The sequence below is a fragment of the Antechinus flavipes genome, chromosome 1 (genome assembly GCF_016432865.1).
Source record: "Antechinus flavipes isolate AdamAnt ecotype Samford, QLD, Australia chromosome 1, AdamAnt_v2, whole genome shotgun sequence".
Taxonomy (NCBI): domain Eukaryota; kingdom Metazoa; phylum Chordata; class Mammalia; order Dasyuromorphia; family Dasyuridae; genus Antechinus; species Antechinus flavipes.
Window position 1 is genome coordinate 720,378,896 of NC_067398.1, and position 6,006 is coordinate 720,384,901.

A 6,006-nucleotide genomic window follows, 5' to 3' on the forward strand; every position below is an offset into this window, starting at 1 on the left:
GAAGGCCCTGTCAGGAAAATGTTTAATGATTTCTGGAGCCGTCAGGATCTAACTGGGGAAAATGGTCGCACCTGCCAATGGGTAGTTGAAAGTCATCTGTGGAGATGTAATTCTAATACAGGAGGAGGTACCTTAGGTCCCTGGGATGTCAGGTATTTTCCACCTTCAAGTGGACCCTTTATATTCTGGTATGAAGATAATCCTGCCCTGAAGGATGTTATTGGATCTGTGGTAAGAGGGCTTCCACCCATTTACCCAAAAATTGGTCTGGGGTTTGTTATATAGGTATAATTAGACCTAAATTTTTCTTTCTCTCATCAAGCATTGGCGGCAATTGGGGATATGGTTATACGAAGATTTGGAAAGGGAAACACGAAGTGCCCACCACTCCCTAACCCGCATTGACACTTCTTTGACCCAGACAAATGATGTCAATGGGTGGAGAGATGCCCGGCCTCCAGAGAGAATCATAAGAGTACGGACCAGTAACATGGGCCCAGGACAGTAGCTGGGGGCACCGAACGCCGACATATGTGTTAAATCAGTTGACTGGCCGATCAGGCAACTCAGATGAGGGAAGCAGTGTTACAGCATCGGCTAGTCTTAAACTATTTGCTAGCAGAGGAAGGAGAGTTCTGTGGGAAACTGAATTTGTCCACCTGCTGTATGCAGATTGATGAGAATGGGCAAATTGTTAAGGAAATCATGAAGAATATCCAGAAGATTGCACGTGTACCCTTGCAGGTTTGGAAATCTCCCTTTGGTACTGGCTGGTGGTCATGGTTTGGTGGAAGCTGGTGGAAACAACTGTTGGGATCTGGGTTAATAGCTCTAAGTGGAATCATCCTGTTGCCACTATGTTTGCCCTGTATGATTACATTGGTAACAAAAATAGTTCGGAGGTCACTGTCAAGAATCTGACAGACAGAGGATGCCATTAAAATGATGATTTTACAAAAGGAGGGATGGGAGGCGGGAGCAGGGGATGATCCTGATGAAGAGATCAACAAGCAATGTGTAGAACTGTTCATCGAATTTGACCACAATGTTAGTTCTTCATGAGGAAATATATATGCATATATATTTATGAATAACAGGGGGGATTGTGTGGCAAGGTGAAGAACTTACAGATTAAGCACATATTGATTAGAGACTGTTAGCTAAAGTAGATCAGCCTCTAGGCCCCAGTCACGTGATTTCAGATGAGCCCTGGACTGCATTCCATTGTCCAAAGAAGGAATTAAGGGGCCCAAGCTGTAGATCACCTTTTTCATCGCATTCCACTGACCAAGTAGGGGGATAAAGGTTTATGTAACCAATCACAGCCTATAAAGGGTGGGATTTGGGGATTCTTTGTCTGAAATGTATAAAAGTTGTCAGCATCTTCAAGTGAATGATTCTCCTCCTGTGGGTATCCTTGCTGTCCTTTTGGGCCCACAGGCCAGGATGGTCCGCTTCTTGAGATTCTAATAAATTCTTTCTGTACATCATTTGGAGCGACTCCTGAGTACTCAGTTTGGGTAAGTGCAATTGTCCCACAGTTCTGATCATTGGGCTCCCGATAGGTCAGAGAAAAGTAGCACGTGGAGCCTCTCGTTTGTCAGGTGCTTCTGAACTAAACCAGGCTTTTTCTGACCCCTCCTCCCCCCACAACCTCACCAGTTGTAGATTTTGCCTATAGTTTCACTACTGGAACTTCTAACAAAGAGTTTCTCATCTGTTTCTCATCTCTCTCTGTGTGTCTCTGTCTCTGTCTCTTTTTGTATTTCTCTGTCTCTCTCTGCAACTGTCTCTCTCTCTCTCTCTCTCTCTCTCTCTCTCTGTCTCTTTCTATCTCCCTCACTTTTTTCTTCCCTTCCTCCCTCCCCTCTCTCTTATCCCCTTCCCCCTTCCTCTCATTCCCAGAAGCAAGATGCCGACTTTCTCCAGCCATGAAGCATCCCCTGATCCTATATTTCCAGCCAGTTGCCAAATCCTCTGCCTGGATCCCATAGGGTGGCCTGAGGCAGGAAGTGTTGCTTTAGGAAGAAAGCCTGTGCGGTCTCTGAGGAGGTCAGCGGTCCGGCCCATTCACGAGGGCCCGGCTGCAGCAGGAAGCTGAAGTTTCTCATTACCTCTGGCACGACGATGCCCTCCACATCTGTTTCCCTTCTCCTCCCCCCTGCAAAGACACTGGCAGACTCTCAGCCTCTCACATGTGGCAGTATCTGGGCCTTCTCTGAAGCTTCCCCACCATCACATGTAGGGGAAGGACAGATCCTAGAATTCGCCATTCAGATTTAAAGGAAGCTCAGGGATTGTCTAATCTAAGTACCCTTGGCTGCTCATTTTACGAAGAGTGCAAATTCCCTAATTGAGAGAATTAATCTGCAGGGAGACACCATTAAGGCAAAGATAATTCCTAGAGAACCCAAAATGTTTTAAGGCCAGATTAACCTTAAAAGGAGGTTGGAGAAATTTGAACTCAAGTTCTCTGATTACCACATTTCTTGCTCTGTGTATATTTTATCTAATTAGCTATTATTAAGGGTTTTTAAATTGATTTATTGAATTGAATTAAAAGGCCTAAGTCAACAAAAAAAAAAGGGGGAGGGGAGGGAATTGGGTCCTAGTGGGAATTAGGGAGGAGAGGGACACTGCAGTAGAAGAAGTCTTTTATAGGGGAAATATCCGCTCTGGGAGTGACATCCTCACTTGGCTTTCTGACTGGATACAGTATGTAATGTTTGGGTTAGCTTTCTGGAGGTCCTTGGGAACAGCCTTGATCTGAGAGCAGGAAGCAGGGGCAGGAGAGCCCCCAAGAGGGGGTCAAAGTGTTGTGCCACAGTTCCCTTTTGATATCTTGACCTAGTTTCCCTAATTGTCCTGTTTAGTTACTCTGCCTCAGGTTATAACCTTTTCCTCTTAATGTTTGATGAGATAAAGATCTACCTCAGTTGCTCTGCCCCAAAACCCCAGGCTATAATTATTCCCTCTGAAATGGTTGATGAGATAAAGGTTTTATATCTTTAGGCTATAATCATTCCTTCTTAATGTTTGACAGGATAAAAGTCTATTCATTTTAGACATCATTAGAATATCAGTAATCTCTCTAGTTCTTCCCTCCATTGTGTCATCCTAGGTGCCTCCCCCCATTAGATTACCCCCATTATGTCATTGTTCTTGTTATCCTATAAAAGAGTCTTGCTATCTAATGCTCCATACTGGATTCTTTGAGATGAGTCTCCTCCAGCCCTGGGACCAACCATGGATCCATTTGGTCCCAGTATATCTCTCCATTTAATAAATTATTAAATTGTTCTCTAATCTCTGTCTTGCTCAGTTTCTCCGGCATTACAAAAGACAGAATGTCTCTCTTCCGGCCTTCTTAGCCCTTACATACCTTATTGTAATCAAATCATTACAACTACTGAGTATATGTGAACTAGAGAACCATGACATCACCGTGCTGAGTACTAAGTGTATATGGGAACTAGAGAACCATGACATCACCACACTGAGTACTAAGTATATATGGGAACCAGAGAACCATGACATCACCGCGTTGAGTACTAAGTGTATATAGGAACTAGAGAACCATGACATCACCACCCTGAGTACTAAGTGTATATGGGAACTAGACAACTATGACATCACCACGCTAAGTATTGAGTATATATGGGAACTAGAGAACCATCATTTCATCAATCCCACTGAGTTAACACTTTGTTGTATCTTTGCTTCAAGTAGACTTGAAGTTCCCGCCTTCTGCAACAATAAATTAGGGAGTTTGGGTGATTTTGTCAAAGCTAGGAACAAAAGACCCAGTTAAGGCAGATGATCCTCTGAGTGCTCCTCCCTGCTTGCCTCTGAGAATAGCCAGGCTTCCAGATCGTGTTCAGAAATTCAGGCTCTCCCTGTCAATGCCCACCTAGCTACCCAGGACCTCATCAAGTCCATTCCCCCCAGTAGCTTTCCCATCAGCCCCTGTGATCCTCTCATCCTAGTCCAGCCCTGTGGTTCCTCCCAAATCTGCACAAGAGCTGGTTTGAATGCAGTGTAGACAGCTGGCTATTTGACTCCTGGCAAGTCTGTTTTTCTGAGCATCAAATGAGCTAACACTGGCAGGGAAGGGGCTTTAACTATTGCTCTTGTTGCAGACACTCCCCCCACCAAGAGCCTTGTTACAAGCAGCACCTGGTCAGCTCCTTTTGCAGAAGTCGGGGACTATAGATACAAAACACTGCATATAACATATAACGCCGACTTTTTCAATAGTCTAGCTTTCCTGAACTGTTCTGCCCCTCCCTTTTCTGCTTTGCTATAAAGCCTGGCTCTCCGGAAGGGATACATTGAGAGATATAGATTACATCAAAACAAAGGATATTGATAAAATTTTGTGTGTGTATTTTTTTAAGTACTCCCAGTCAACATTTTTCTGTCCTTCTCTTGACTGTCCCTTATGTTCTCAGCTTCATCTAGGCCCGTGTGTGGTTGCCCAGCACCAGGCCTTAAAGAGTGCCCCAGGAAGCACTGCTAAGAATAATAACTCAATCAACGATACGCCATGGAAAATCTCGGAACAGATGGCTGAGTCATGCAGGTTTGTTTGCGGAAACTAATGGGTTTGTGACAGCAAATACAAGACCAGGTCACCGCGGCCGGAAATTACAGCAGTGCTCCAGAAGCCTGGACTTAGTGATCAATGCCAGCTTTGCAAGGCGTAGCACAGCACAACAGGGTGCAACAATTTACCGCCTACTGAAAACAAGACACAATCGAACAGCCAAAACCAGAAGCTCGCCATCCTTCGTGTGACAAATTTAACGGACGACAAATCCCCGTATTCCCTGCACAGCCTCCCAAATAGCCTCAATCATTCAGCCACCGTGGAGCATCACAACCGAAGAAATGATTGCCCGCCATTGCCTTGATATACAACACTGACCCTAACCATTTCCGGATGACAAATGTCTCTGTGTTAACTCCTCCTACATCGCCTACAACATGAATGGAAAGCTCACAGAACACGGGAAGAGGCAGAGGTTCAAGCTGACCCTACCATCCTGTTTTGCCCTGGAGATGCTGTAGGGGAATCCCCCCTCCCCCAGCAGAGATTGAGTCCCAATCCCTTCCTTCAATTACGAAGGGCTGTCATTGGCTCCTCAGTGAAACAGTCCCCATTAGATTAAATATAAACAGCCAAGAGTAGGAGAAAGACCTGTCTCCAGGCTGTTTCTGAATTCCATGAATACAAGATGAGAAGAGCAAGAATAACAATGATGGCAATAATACTTTTTCTCCTCCTGTTCCTCTCATGCTTTTTGCATTTAGACAGCGGCCCCTGGAGAGAATCAGGGCCAGCAGATGAGAGCTGACATTTATGGGATATTTTCTAACCGTTATCTCATTGGATCCCCCATAACAGCCATGTGAGGGAGAGACCACTCAAAATAATAATTGTTTAGCATTTAGAGAGCATCTGAAGGTTTGCAAAACACAACCACCCTAAAGGAAAAGATCATGAGTATCTCACTTTACAGTTGAGCAAATTAAGTCTGAATTGCTCAGGAACACGGGCTCCTTAACAGCAAAGTGGAGATTTGAAGCCATTCTCTCCTACTCTGGGGTGGCTGGATGGTGCAGTGAATAAACACCAAGGCTGGAATCAATTTCAATCCCAGCTCAGATACTTCCTAGCTCTGAGATACTGGGCAAGTCACTTAATGCTCTTTACCTCAGTTTCCTCATTTGTCAAATGAATTGGAGAAGGAAACAGCAAACTGCCAAGAGAACCCCAAATGGACTCAACAAGAGTCAGATGTGCCCAAACAACTTCTTGCCTCTGAGCCCCAGTCACATCAACTACAGTATGCAACCCCCTCTTCCTTAGACACCAATCAAGCACTTGTGCTGGCTACCCACTAGCTCACATTCTCCAAACACAGTTTATCATTTTTTTCTGCTTTATGTATTTTTGATGCTGTCTTTATGTCATTGCTGAAGGAAAAATATTCATACTAATAT